A 15,175-nucleotide genomic window follows, 5' to 3' on the forward strand; every position below is an offset into this window, starting at 1 on the left:
AGCTCCACGTAATCAATTACTATTAGAAACCCGCCTAGAATGACGAAAATCTCAATAATCTTCACAAATTCCTGGAGATGTGGAAGTTCCCAGGTTATCTGCGATATGGTCATTGAGTTTATTATTCTTGCCCCCTTCCCCACTATAAAAATCAACAGAAAACACCTTGTATTAAACGTGTTTTTTAATCTTCACGGAGTAATGTCATCCATTACCCCCACCCCCACCATTGTCGCCAGCACCCCAAGAATCTCAAGGTGTTAATTGCCAAGACTTTCCACTGATTATATTGGGCTACACCTAAGTTTTTTTTAAATTTCAAAACTAAAATGTATTCACAAAACCACACAATGTAATAAAACATAAGAGGTCCCTCTGCCCTCTCGTGCTGGGTATTACAGCGCAGATTGAAGCAATGTCGCACTATCTGGAGATGTCTTCTGTTCTCTGAGATATTAGACAGTGGGATAAAACATTTCAGGTTATCAGTAATTGCAGTTGTTTTAATTTTTTTAAAGAAACACAAAAGCTGCAGATGCTTGTTTCTTGAGCAAACAAAGCATTGTTGGAGGCCCTCAGCAGGTCAGACAGATCTATGGGTAGAAATGGTCGGACAACATTTGAGAGGTGACATCAGAATTTTTCTGAGAACCCCTGCGCACCAGTGGTGGAGGGAATGCTTGCTTCAGGTGATGGAATGGGTGTCAACAAGCAGACTGCTTTTTCCCTATACGTTTATTAACTTGATAGTGTTCTTGGAGATATAAGTGGAGAATATTTCACCACACCCTTAAACGTGACTTGTAGAGATGGTGGAAAGAGTTTGGTTTTTTGGCAGGTGATTCAATTGCAGTGGGATATCTAGCCTCTGACAGGCTCTTCTGTGGCTGGTCCACTTAATGGTGGAGGACCCAGCAATGGTAATGCCATTGAATAATCATGGTGAAACTCAGTCTGGCCAGCATTGAGTTGGTTATTGATGAATTGCCATTGAACTCTTGAACTCCTTACCCAACAACATTGCACAATTACCTTGATAATTCAGACTGATGCACTTTAAGAAGGTGGCTTATGACTTATGTTCTTAAGGACAAATAGGAATGGCCAATAAATGATGGCCTTGCTACATCTCAAATACTGCATACAAAAAGTCTACGGAGTCAATATTACAGGGTTATTAATTGGTTGCATCAATTATAGAACAATTTTGAAGATCATGACTCCAAACCAGGCACTCAGATCTCTGACCTCTCATTCAATTCTGAGACATGAACAACCCACCGTAGATCTTTTTAATTTAAATTTAGACATACAGCACAGAAACAGGACCTTTCAGCCCATGCCGCCCAATTACATCCAATTAACCTACAACCCCTGGAACATTTTGAACGATGGGATGGAACTGGAGCCCCTGGGAAAACCCACAAAGACATGGGGAGAACGTGCAAACTCCTTACAGACAGTGTGGGATTTGAACCCCGGTCCCGATCACTGGCGTTGTAAAAGTGTTGCGCTAACCGCTATGCTTAACCACGTTGCCCACCATTTCCTCATCAGCATTGTCTTTGCAAAGTCCTCCAAATCCACTGGAATCATTAGTATCTTCTCACAAGGAAATCTGACCACTTTGAGGTTCCATGTGCCTGGCACCAGATTCCCGAAACAGACAAAAAACCTGATTCAAGGATATCTGAAAAAGTTCAGTTGGTGAAGCGGTTATTGCAACGCTGTCACAGTACCAGCGATTGGAATCAGGGTTCAAATTTCACGCTGTCTGTTAAGAGTTTGTACCTTCTCCCTGTGTCTGTGTGAGTTTTTCCTGGGGACTCCAGTTTCCTCCCACCATTTGAAATGAACCGGGGGTTGTAATTGGGCAGCATGGGTTTGTGGATCGAAAGGGTCTCTTCCCCTGCTGCATGTCTAAAAAACTGCAACATTCTCCCAAACGTTTGGCAATCCATGGTTGCCTTGGATGGGTCAGTCATCAACTTGGTTTGATATGGTCAAATGTTCCCTAGGTGTTTGCTAGGGGTCTGGTCAAACAACATTGAACATTGTGCCACATGAGGAGATAACATGACAGCTTGGTCAATTTCAGAGCATCTGGTTTTAAAGAGGATCTTTATGCATAAAAGGGAAGAGGAATTCCAGAGATAAGGGCCTCAACAGGTGAAGCGATGGCTGTTAATTAAATTCAAGGGCAAGCCATTCCTAATTTAGAAAGGAGCAGGGAACCACAATCTCTTTTTTTTTTTAAATTTTTTATTTTTCACACCATAAATCACATTAGCCATGATATACACTATTTCTTTTTCACACATATACAGTGACTTTTTCTCCCCCCACCCCTCCTCCCAAGCCACCCCCCCACTCCCCCCCTCTCATCCATTTTAGGTATACAATCTAGGTTGCATTAAGCCAGTCAGACAATGTTGTCATTTAACAAAAATACACCAGAAATTCTACTGAGTCCATTCTTTTCTTTCCTTCTCCTTCCATCAACTTAGGTAATGTTTGTCCCCGGTAGGTTTTCGCTATTGTATTTAATGTAAGGCTCCTATACTTGTTCGAATATTTCAATATTATTTCTTAACCTATATGTTATTTTTTCTAATGGAATACATTTATTCATTTAAATTTAGTAGTTTCTTCCTTTTAATTTGGTTATGTATTCCATTAATATTTAAAGTCATATAGTTCATATTTTGTTTATCTTCTCTTTCTGTTTTTCCATCATTACCTTTCCTCCTTTTCCATTTCTGTTTTCTTATTTTCAACTCTTTATAAGACAACATTCCTACAACATCCAACATTTTCCTTATTCTCCTATTTCTATCTTATTTATCCCCAATCTCCCCTTCCCCTCCTGAGTTGTCCTTTATCCCTTGTCGGACAACCACATCTCCCCTCTCCATTTGGATTTGCGAATCCACTCGCAAGCGTCAACTGATTTTGCAGTGACCGCTATTTCCCCTCACCCCGCCCCCCCCAGAAAAGATTTCACTTTTCATATGTCACAAAGGTCACTCTTTTAGTTCCCTCCTTATTCTCTCTATTCCATTACCTTCCCTTATTAATTCTTGTCTATACTATCTATATTTTCCTCTAAGTACAGATACATTCACGTATGCACATTGTCTCTATTCACTCTTATACCTCTTTACCCGCATACATATCAATCGTGATCATTTTTACTCTCATTACCCGTCTTCATCCCTCAGTCTATTTTTGTCTTTACCCACATACATATCAATCGTGATCATTTTAACTCTCATTACCCGTCTTCCTCCCTCAGTCTATTTTTGTAATTGTTCTGCAAATTTTCGTGCTTCTTCTGGATCCGAGAATAGTCTGTTTTGTTGTCCTGGAATAAATATTTTCAATACCGCTGGATGCTTTAGTATAAATTTATACCCTTTCTTCCATAAAATCGCCTTTGCTGTATTGAACTCTTTTCTCTTCTTTAGGAGTTCAAAACTTATATCTGGATAAATGAAGATTTTTTGCCCTTTATACTCCAGTGGTTTGTTGCCCTCTCTTACTTTTTCCATTGTCTTCTCCAGTACCTTTTCTCTTGTAGTATATCTTAGGAATTTTACTACAATAGATCTTGGTTTTTGTTGTGGTTGTGGTTTAGAGGCCAATACTCTATGTGCCCTTTCTATTTCCATTTCTTGCTGTAGTTCTGGACATCCTAGGGTCTTAGGGATCCACTCTTTTATAAACTCCCTCATATTCTTGCCTTCTTCATCTTCCTTAAGGCCCACTATCTTTATGTTATTTCTTCTGTTATGGTTTTCCATTGTATCTATTTTTTGAGCTAGTAGTTCTTGTGTCTCTTTAGTTTTTTTATTAGATTTCTCCAATTTCTTTTTTAAGTCTTCTACCTCCATTTCTGCTGCTACTGCCCGCTCTTCCATCTTGTCCATTTTCTTTCCCATTTCTGTTAAGGTCATCTCTATTTTATTTATTTTCTCTTCTGTGTTGTTTATTCTTTTTCTTAAATCCTTAAATTCCTGTGTTTGCCATTCTTTAAATGACTCCATGTATCCTTTAATAAGAGAAAGTATATCCTTTATTTTGCCTTTCTTTTCTTCTTCTATTTCACTGTACTCTTCCTCTTCCTCTTCCTCTTCCTCTGGGTTGACCATCTGTTGTTTCTTTGGTGCCTTTCCTCCTCTTCTATCTTGTTTCTATTGTCTTCTGTGGTCTCTTCTTGCTGCAGGTGTTCTGCAGCTGTCGTTGCCGGCTGTGGAGATCGACTCTCCAGCTGGTCCCCCCTCCCGTCGGTGTGTTTTTTTTCCATTCGCGGTTGCGCACTTTTACTCGGCTCTGCGAGCCATTTTTGTAGTCCATTATTTACCGACCTGAGGGAGCGGGTTTCTCTCTCCGCAGCGGGCCTCTTCGGACAGGTAAGGCCTTCACCTTTTTCCTCCTTTGTCTTCTCTTCCTCTCTTCTTACCGTTGCTTTCGATTTTTCTTTTTTTGTCGCCATCTTCTTTCCACCTTTATACTCACTTTTCTGTAACTTTTATTTCTGTGCCTTTGTGTTTTCCTTTGTTTTTCTCGACTTTTCTGGAGAGGGCTGGAGTTCACCGTCCGGCCACTACTCCATCACGTGACTCCTCGGAACCACAATCTCTATGGCGGATGGCGGAGGTTAGCCTCAGGTAGGAAGGGTAAGATCATGGAAGGATTTGAAAGTTCAGGTGTGACTTTGATATCAAGGAGTGGTTTTGCATGGAGCCAGCATTATATAATGAGTTTACAGGCAGAGGCACACATTTGAACACAGCACAAGGTATAAGTCTGCATCCTGCAGCTACTTCATGGACTAGTTTTCCAGTTGTCTACTGATTTTGACACCATTGCTTCTATTCCCCGGGTTGGTATATATATATTAAAAAAAAATGTACAGAGCACTTTAGATGTTTTATGGGCTCCTTGTTGCTTGTTGAGCTACACGCACCTTCGTGGCAATTCTTCAATCTGTCAGGTGTTAATGCCCTGTGGGATAACATATATTGGTTTAGTTGCCAATGCCTTTCTTGGTCTGTAGGTGTGAGATATTCATAGTCTTGGAATGTGAGCATGAATTGCACAAACAATGGCAACTACTGAAGGTTGACATTCTGAAAGGGAAGGTTTGCCTTCAATAAATGGTCCTTAGGAGCAAGTATTTAAATACAGGTTGTTTGAGTGCCTGGCAATCAATATTGGAGATAGAGAAATCTAGTGAACCATCTGGTGGTACATGAGATTAACCAGAATTACTATATACGCCGGCATATAAAATGATATTTGAATCTTAAAAATGTCACCCCAAAACCAGGGGCCGACTTATACGGCAAGCATAAAATCCGAACCTTAACAGCAAAGTCTTGGCGCTTGGTTCGATACAGGCGCTTAATGACCTGTTAAAGGAGCCGAAAGTGGTTTAATTTAAAATATGCTAATAAAATTTAAATCCTTATTTGGTCATTTGTGACAGTCTCACTTCGCTCGTCAGTGGGATGGTTGGTAAAGGACTATTGGGGCAGTAAGACTTGGGATAGTCTTACACTTGCTCAAAACCTACAATTTAAATAGAAATTCTGGGGGTTCTCTTATACACCAGTCATCTTATACGACGGCATATAATATAATAAAACTCATTAATTAATTGTTCATTTATCTTGGCTCCTGATGAAGCAAATAATTGTACATTTTCATCCTTGTTTTTTTTAAATCCTATCCAAGGAATCAGCTCTCTCTTTTTCTGCTGCAGTTTCTCTTCTTCTTCTTTGGCTTGGCTTCGCGGATGAAGATTTATGGAGGAGTATGTCCACATCTGCTGCAGGCTCATTGGTGACTGACAAGTCCGATGCGGGACAGGCAGACACGGTTGCAGCGGTTGCAAGGGGAAATTGGTGGGTTGGGGTTGGATGTTGGGATTTTCCTCCTTTGTCTTTTGTCAGTGAGGTGGGCTCTGCGGTCTTCTTCAAAGAAGGTTGCTGCCTGCCGAACTGTGAGGCGGCAAGATGCACGGTTGGAGGCGATATCAGTGGCCAATGTGGCAGGCACCAAGAGATTTCTTTAAGCAGTCTTTGTACCTCTTCTTTGGTGCACCTCTGTCACGGTGGCCAGTGGAGAGCTCGCCATATAACACGATCTTTCTAACCCTACAGTAAAGCTGTATTCCTCCAATTCTTGTGTCTACTTCAACTGCAGTTTGAATCACCGGTGATTCACCTGCTGTCTCATCCCCAAGCTCTGGAACTCTCTCCACTGGATGTCTCCAACTCTCTCTCTCCTCCTGGAAACATGCTCCTTAAAAAAAGGCCCAATGAAGAAGTTTTGGTGCTTTGCCCTAAATTTTACCTCACTGGGTAAAAGTCCATTTTGGTCTGAAAACATTTCATTGTTAAAGCTTTAAAGATTCGACTGAAATAAAAGTTATTATTAAAGTGATTTTCAAGACCACTGAAAAGAAAACACTGTCAGGGCAATGAGAAATTTCATAATTATGCATCTGGGGGCGGCAGCGAGTGAGGGTTTGATCATAGTCAAAATAGAAGATCTAGGAAAGACTGAGTCACATATTGAGTGACTTTTTCGGAAGGTTTTGGTAGACAGAGGCTTAAAGTAGGGAAGAGGTCAAGAGGGCAAACAGATGGACATAGATGGGGGAGAGAGAGAGAGGAAATGGTAAAACGAAAGACTTCCATATTGATAGCAACTTTTGCAACCCTTTCAGAACATTCCAAATCAAAGTTCTTTTGAAATGCAGTGATTGTCCCCATGCAGGGAATGAGGTATCCAATTTGTGCATAGCAGTCTTCCAAAAACAAGGTCATAAAGACTTAGGTATATATTTTGGGGATGTTGAATGAGGGACCAGTGATAATTAATTCAAAATAGAACCATGGGTGACAGAGTAGACAGAGGTTTCTTTAAGGGTCACATCCAAATCCAAGGCCTCCAATAATAGAAATGCCCATTACTGCGGACATAATCTTACAGATTGTGGAGCAACATTCTTAACTGCTAAACCAAAGGTGACACTGATTAACAGATGGGGTTAAAAAAAAAAGCACAGGATCCAGAGAGGAAAAATAAGGTAAGATAAACTCAATCTCCTCCCATTTTTGGAGACATTATATTTGGGTTTATTATTACCATTCCTTGTTGTTTAATTCATTATTTGTTATAGACCAAAGAGGAATGCATTGAGTCCATTCTATCACCTATGGCAGTGAATACTTACACAACCACAAGAGCATTAGAAAAAGGATCAAAAATCAGCCTGGAACCCTTGAGCCTGCTCAACTATTCAAGAAAATAGTTGATTTTAACTTGGCATCAGTTTCATTTCCATGCCTGTTACTTACAACATTTCTCCGATCTATCTCTCTTGATCTTGAATGATTCACACTTCACTGCTCTCTGAGGTCGAGAATTCTGAAGATTCGTAATCTTCTGAGGAAGAAATGTCACCTTAGCACTGCCTTAAAGGGCTGGCGCCCTGTAGCGTGTCGAATGACTCAAACCAAGGCTTTTATTAACAAAAGACTGGAGTGCAATACATCGAGGTCGACCAGTCCAGACTGACCTGGGTCTGGTTAGGACCAGCCCTTTATGACCTGCCAGTAGGTGTGGCTATGGCTCTCAGCCAATCACTACTATTATATGTAAATATATATAAATATATACATTGGTGATAGTATCCTGTACTATCAACTCCCTATTCTGTTTTCAATTCTGCTGTGAGAAGGGATATCCTCTCAACGATTATCTTACCAATTCTCCTCAGAATCATAAATGCCTCCACATCATCACCTCTCATTCTTTACAGCTCCAGACCAACCTGCTAAACTTTACCTCATAAGGCAACCCCTTCATTCCAGGGATCAACCTAGTGAAACCCCCCTGAACTACCCCATGCAAGCATATATTTCCTCATATAAGACCAATATATTTCCACTTGCTTTTCTAAATATAACATGTTAACTTTGTAAGATGAGGCAGCCACATCCCTCAGGATAGTAGATTCCTGTAGCTGGAGATCTTGGAATCAGGTATCTAATGAGGGCCATCCTTGATGCCTCTCAATCCAGCCAATAGGATATGCCAAGCAGAGTCATGGGCCCAATACCCTCTAGACGAGTCCATTTTATAAAAAATAATTATCTTCCCTTTGTCTTTTTCTTCCTCCTCAAGAGACTTGCAATTTCAATGCTCACAAACGGATGCACATCAGAAATATTCCTAATGGAAATATACCTGTATGCCAGCTCAGTGGTCACTGAACTCTCCTCAGTTCCCTCTCTACAAGACTGCTTTTCCCTTTTTTTTAATAACAAGCCTGAGCTACCCCCCTGATCTTGCCATATTCTCAAACATTAGACACCCCATTTCAAAATATGAAACGTTTTTCTCATATTCGAGAATGCATCCTGATTTGATGGTTATTTATTTTAAGAAATCGAAAGCCAGCAACTAAAATACGGAATGATCCCAGATTTCAATTTTAAATTGCTGACAAAATGGCACAAAGAATATTCTGAAGAATTTACTCTAATAACAGAGGTCTGCTTCAATATGTTTAACTATTCACCAAATAGTTCATAGCACTGAGTTTCAATGCTTTGAGGAAATTGTTTTGCAAGCTTGTAATTACTGGTGTCAAATGATATTTGCAATACAAGATTTTCATTGTCTGAATATAGCTTAAGCTGAAATAATTTAAGCTCAAGGGAAAGCTGATCACAAATCCCATGCTACCTTCCGTAATCTACGCTGAGACTGGGGATCTTTTATACATTCAGAAATCTAGGTGAAGGGCCAAGGGTCACAGAGCAGGACCCCGGCAAGCTTGACAAACAATCCAAGCAGAGGCCGAAAACATCAGGAGGTAATAACCAGTGACGCCATGTTCGAGTTGCCGAAACCCGTATTTTGCGGAGGAAAGGAGGAGGTACGAAGTTTTAAGTTGGAGGGAAATAATAATTAGTTAAAATAATTAGAGGAAAGGTTGTGGTTGCTGTGCAGGACAGGCAGAGTCTGCAGGGAGTGAAATAGAGCTAATGTTTCAGGGCAGCGACCTTGTCAAAACCAGAAGAGCTGAAACATGGAACAGTGTTTAAGCAAGCAAAAAGTCAAATGAATAAACAGGAACATCTGTAATATCTTAAGAAGGGTGACGATTTTTTTACTTATTCATCCATGTCAATATTTATTGTCCCATTCTTAATTGCCCCCCCCCAAAAGAGAAGGCAGCTAATAGTCCACTATGTTGATAGGTTTGGAGTTATATCTAGGCCAGACAGGGAAGGATCGCAAGTTTCTGTCCCTGAAAGGTGTTAGTGAACTAGCATGGCTATTGAGGCATGTCAGCACCTCTACTTTGTCAGGTGTTTGCTGAGGTTTGGTATGACATTGGAAACGCTGGCAAATTTCTCCAGAAGTGTGGTGGAAAGTGTGCTGACTGGCTATATCACAGACTGGTCTGGGGACACCAGTGCTCCTGATCGGAAAGCCCTGCAAAAGCTAGTGGATACAGCCCAGGACATCACAGGCAAATCCTCCCTACCATCGAGGTCATCTACAGGGAATACTGCCATCAAAGAGCAGTAGCAAGCATCAAAGATCCACACCACCCAGCACACACTCTGTTCTCATCAGGAAAGAGGTGTAGGTGCCACAAGACTCATACCACCAGGTTCAGGAACAGCTGCTACCCTTCACCATCAGACTCCTCAACAACAAATTCAATCAGGGACTCATTTAAAGACTCTTACTTGTGCACTTTATCTATTTTTTCTCTCTTTGTATTGCACAGTCAGTATGTTTTATTTCTTTACATGTGTGCATTGAGTACAGTTTTTTTCCCACTACCAATAAGTGGTGATTCTGCTTCGCCCACAGGGAAAAAATATCTCAGGGTTATATGTGATGGCATGTATGTACTCTGACAATAAATCTGAAATCTGAATTCAGTCGTTTCATGGCTTCCATTTACATGTGTATTTTATTTCAAACTCCAGATCGACTGAATTTCAATTTTCTATTTGCTGATTCTCTCAATCAGGCACTGTACGGCCCACTCCTGGGAGCCACAGCACATTTAAGAGGGGCCACGGGTTGAAATCTTATGAAGTACAGAAGAAACCAACTCAACTTGACTACTTCACAGGGAAGGGGTAAAAACACAGAACTCAACGGGTTTAAAACAAATGGATGCTTCGGATGCTGCAAGACCTGCTGAATTCCTCCACCACTTCTGTTTGTTTACTACAATAGCAGTGTCTGCAGGCATTTGTGGTTCACTCACAGGGAAGGGGGCCACAGCCAAAAAAAGGGTTGAGAATGGTTATTCTAGATCAGTGATTTTCAAACTTTTTCTTTCCACTCACATACCACTTTAAGTAATCCCTATGCCATAGGTGTTCTGTGATTTGTAAGGGATTTCTTAAAGTGGTATGTGAGTGAAAAAAAGGTTCATAAACACTACTCTAACACAATTGTTACTGAAATATTTTGCTTGAGAAAAATTGTCATGCACACAAGAGTCAATTAAGTACAATTATACCACACAGTCTTTGAGTCCAACAGCAATGAAAAGGGCCCTTCAACCCAGCACATGCCTGTTGAAACTTTTTCCCACTTGAGAGAAGAAAACATGTAATTTCAGAGTTTGCAGAGATTGGTGGCACTGTGAACTGTGGAGAGGGTGCAAAGAGGTTTTGCACTGGCTTAAGCAAATTGAGCAAATGGGCAAAAAAATAGCAGAGGCGATATAATGTCTCCTTTTTGGTGGGATAAACAGAGAGAGATGGCACCTTGTATTGAAAGCTCAAAGGGTTGAGTGGCCTATTCCCACTCCCAATTTTAATGTTTCTAGGATGGCCAATCAGGAAAGGGCAAGAAATACCAGTCTTTCCATTGCTGACCATGAGAAAAATAAATAAAAAGCATATATACAGTGGTTGCTTACGGGTTATTAATGTATACCAGGACCGTTCATCTGAATTGTGGTGGGAAAATTCTCCGAGCATTTCCAGGAGACCAGAAGGGTTGAGCACTGAATATGTTTAATAAATGAACAAACACGGGGAAAATATTTGCATTTCCTCCCTAGCTGCACCTGGCCTATTCCCCCCCGCCTCCACAAGGAATGATCTCGCCACAGGTGTATTTTCCTATCATAAACCCAGACTACGTAAAGTCATAGAATGGATATTAAACATTGTGAGGAATGGGCCAGCTAAGATTTATGTGCACCTTGAATTGAAGATTCACATGAAGTGGATTTGAAAGAGGCAAAGTGTGGAATAATTTTGAAAATTTCACTGATGTGGGCTCATATTATTATATGGTAGTGTCCCTGTGTCTTAGCAGCTTGTAAAAAAGGTTAATGATTTCCTTTCTCTTTTTTTCCCTTTTTTCCCTCCCCTCTCTCCCTATGCAACTTGATGCCAATGGTTATCTCTCCCTTCTATAACTTGCACTCATAGCTTTGCTTTTTGCCGGCTTTTCTCAGCAACTTCCAAATATCCCCAAAATATTCACCTCCAGGCCAAGCAATACAAAGGTCTCAACTGTTGTAAAAGTGAGTTGGTCTGAATGTTATGGAAAGTCTGAGGCAGGGAACTTTTCTCCAGTCTCTCTTCGTGTTAACACACATTCAGTGTTAAGAACGGTGAGGTAAATTAGACAGAGGTTGGTGGCAATCTGTACTTCAGAACTTGATTGACTCCAGTCTGCAGAAGGTTATATATTACCTGATCCAGCCTGTGTGTAGTTTCCTTTATAGGTTACTATGGATGCCTGCCATGCCCTATATATCAAGATGCCTTTGCGACCAAATATGACTTTGAAGTTTTTGCTCACAGTGAATTCTTTTCTGAGCGTGAGGCAATACTCAGGAGAAAATTGTTTACTAACTATGTCAGCAGGGTGTGAAGGGAAGGCTGTTGGCCTTGTTTTATGGCCTCCTTGACGGCCAGTCACACTGCAAGTGTTTACTTAACTCCCAACTCCCCACTGATGTAGACTCCCTGGGCATACAGCGCAGAAGCGCTCTTTGATTCCCTCAGTCACTCTGCGGTGCCAGACTCAGCCCAAACTTGCCTGTGACAGGATATATCAGATGAAGAAAATTACCCCACCTCTCCTCCAGAGCCAGCACTTTCTGTAGCAGGAGCTGCTTTCCTCGTGATGTCGAACATTTCCCAGCTGTGCCGAGAATTTTCCTTTTCACGTTTGTTCCTTGATGGTTTCCTGTTGAATGAAACGAGCAGAAAGTAGAGAGGGAGGGCACGGCTAAAGGAGATCTAACAGGTGGAGAAGGTGGTGGAGGGAGTGGTGGATAATCTATCCTCTCTCTCTCTCTCTCTCCTCTTTCTCTCTCTCTTGCACCTCTTTCTATCTTTCTCTCATACCTCTCTCTCTCTCCCTCTCTCTCTCTCACACACTCTCCTTCTCAAACTGCTTCACACTCCAAGACTCCCTACACCATTGTAAACTATGGCATAATCAGTTTTACTTTAGTCAAGAACAAACTAAGAAATATGCTTAGTGGGAAAGATCCACTCAATAAAGCTACAGTGAGTGGCAGGGAAAGGCCAGCTGGTTATAACAAGGTTTTGGCTCAACCTGCATAAACAACCAATAGAATGAACAGAAAAAATGGAGAAAATAACAATTCCCCTTGACAGTATATGCCAATCAGCACGAGACAGCATCATCTTCACCTTGCCTCCCACCCCACTCCACCTCATTTTTCACCACTCTCAACCTAACCACTCACTCCTCACTCCATAGAATATTACAGAACAGAAAACTGGCCCTTCATCCCTTCGAGCTTTTGCCAGACTATTATTCTACCTAGTTCCACTGACTTGCTCCCAGCCCGTAGCCCTTCACGCTACTCCTATCCATGTACATGTCCAAATTTTTCTTAAATGTGAAAAATTGAGCCCGCATTCACCACTTCAGCTGGCAGCTAATTCCACACTCACTAATCTGTGTGTGAAAAAGTTCCCCCTAAACTCTTCCCCTTCCACCCTTAACCTATGTCCTCTGGTTTGTACCTCACTCACCCTCAATGAAAAAAGCCTACTTGCCGTTAATCTATCTTTACCCCGCATAATTTTGAATACCTCTATCAAATCTCCCCTCATTCTTCTACCCTGCAGGGAATAAATTCCTAAACTCTTTAATCTTTCCCTGTAACTCAATTCCTGAAGTCCCAGCAACATCCTAGTCAATCTTCTCTGCCCTCTTTCAATCTTAATATCTTTCCTGTAGTTAGGTGACCAAATTTGCTCACAATACCCCCAACCTTCTTCCCACATTTCCCACCCCTCTCCGCTCTCACCACACCCTGAACCTGCGAGGCTTGTTTTGTTCTGTAGCACATGGCAAAGATTGCCTTCCTTCTCACCAACAGATGAAAGATCTGGCATCATGTGTTTCACAGACAGGGTTGATAGTGGAGTGTGGAAGTGTCATTTGAACTTTATGAGCTCAGTACAAATTCACCTTTAGTTTTATAGCTCATTAAATTCCCATATCCGTGACTGGAGACCTGGTAACAGGCGCCAGCCAAGAGCAGTTTATCTCTTGGCCTTTCTTAATGCTTGCCCTGCCTCCTTTACAGATTGGCACTAGGTAATGCATGACAACTCAAGGACAAATACCACAATACTGTCCCTCTGAGAAGATGATCCCAACTTAATATTTGGACAGCATAATTAGTGTAGCAGTTTGTGTGACACAATTTCTGCATCAGTGACCCGGGTTTCAATCCAGCGCTATCTGTAAGTTTGTACATTCTCCCTGTGTCTGTGTGGGTTTTCCCAGCGTGCTCCAGTTTCCTCCCACCCTTCAAAATGTACAGTGTTGTAGTTTCATTTGGGTGCAATTGGGCAGCATGGGATTAAATGGCTGGAATTGGCTTCTACTGTGCTGTAACTAAAAGTTAAAATTTAAATATTTTGACACAAAAGCAAAATACAACAAATGCTGTAAAACGGAAATAAAAACAGAAAATGCTCAAGATGGTCAACAGCTGCCGAGGCAGCGCCTGTGGAAAGAGAGATACAGGACATATGAGATGATCTTACTATAACAGGCATGCTGTCCAGAGTCACCAAATGACCAGCACACTTCCCACACATCACCAACCCTTCCTTATTCTTCACTAACTTCACCACATCACCAGTCCACTCTCTCATCACAACATGACACCCATCGATAACACCCCCATCCTCATCAAAAACTCCCCCCACACATCACCAACTCCCCTCCCACACCATTCTTTACTAAAATCACTAACGCCTGGTGTTTGTCTATATTGCTCCTGGTGAGTCTAAAGGAGAAATGGTTCCACCACCACCCACCTCCTAATCAACCAAAGATGAAAGCTCTGGGCATCAGCCAGCCTGACATTACCCCAAACCCCCCTAGTCTGTCGACCAGTGGAAAGGATGATCTACAGTGGATGACATCCACGTTGTGCTCACATCCACCTCTGGTAGCTACCCGTCAACCAGGTGTCCTTGACAACAAATGAGGACCTTTCAACAGCTGGATCCTTGGCCCGTCATATTTTGAGGAACTGAAGATCCAGTAAGCTCCTTTGGCAGGCTAAAGATCTAACAATGCCTCAGGAGGTAACGAAATGCAGAGGGAAACTTGCCAAAGGTTTCATTGGAATGGGGTGGGAGAAAGGAATTACACAAAAGTTGCCTGTTGAGATCTCAAGATTCACAGATCATTCCTGTTGCAGTTTGCCCCTGGGGCTTTTGACCACTTCTTGGAGAAGTAGGAGGTGACTCCGCTTTCACAGATGCCAGGAGTTAGTGAAGTTAGTTAAGAATGGGGAAGGGTTGGTGATGTGTTGGGGGGTGATGGAGGGGTCCCATTTTGGTGATGAGAGAATGAGCTGGTGATGTGGTGATGAATGAGGAGTTGATGAGGGTTTTTTTTTCCCCACAAAATGCACGTGCATAGAGATGGCATTTCAATCATTCAAACGTGCTTATGGACTGATTGCACTCCAAGAAAGGAGAAAGGCACTGGCAGTTTGCAACTACTCCACCTGCCATTGAGGTGCTGACAATGGAATAAACTGCACATTGCAACTAAATTCATCCCTATAGGTTTGGAAAGGCATGGCTCTTGCTCAGTG

The 15,175-nt window shown here is 41.7% G+C and overlaps 1 long non-coding RNA gene across 2 annotated transcripts in view; it reads right to left on the bottom strand.

Annotated features, from left to right (window-relative positions):
* LOC138749386 (uncharacterized) overlaps positions 1-7,580 on the bottom strand; it is a 122,743-nt gene extending 115,163 nt beyond the window's left edge. For both annotated transcript variants that reach the window (XR_011348602.1, XR_011348601.1), the window contains exon 1: positions 7,371-7,580. This is a non-coding gene — a long non-coding RNA (uncharacterized lncRNA). The remainder of the gene's footprint in view (positions 1-7,370) is intronic.
* Positions 7,581-15,175: the final 7,595 nt, after the last annotated feature.

This window comes from Narcine bancroftii, chromosome 14, assembly GCF_036971445.1.
Source record: "Narcine bancroftii isolate sNarBan1 chromosome 14, sNarBan1.hap1, whole genome shotgun sequence".
In the NCBI taxonomy this organism is placed as follows: Eukaryota; Metazoa; Chordata; class Chondrichthyes; order Torpediniformes; family Narcinidae; genus Narcine; species Narcine bancroftii.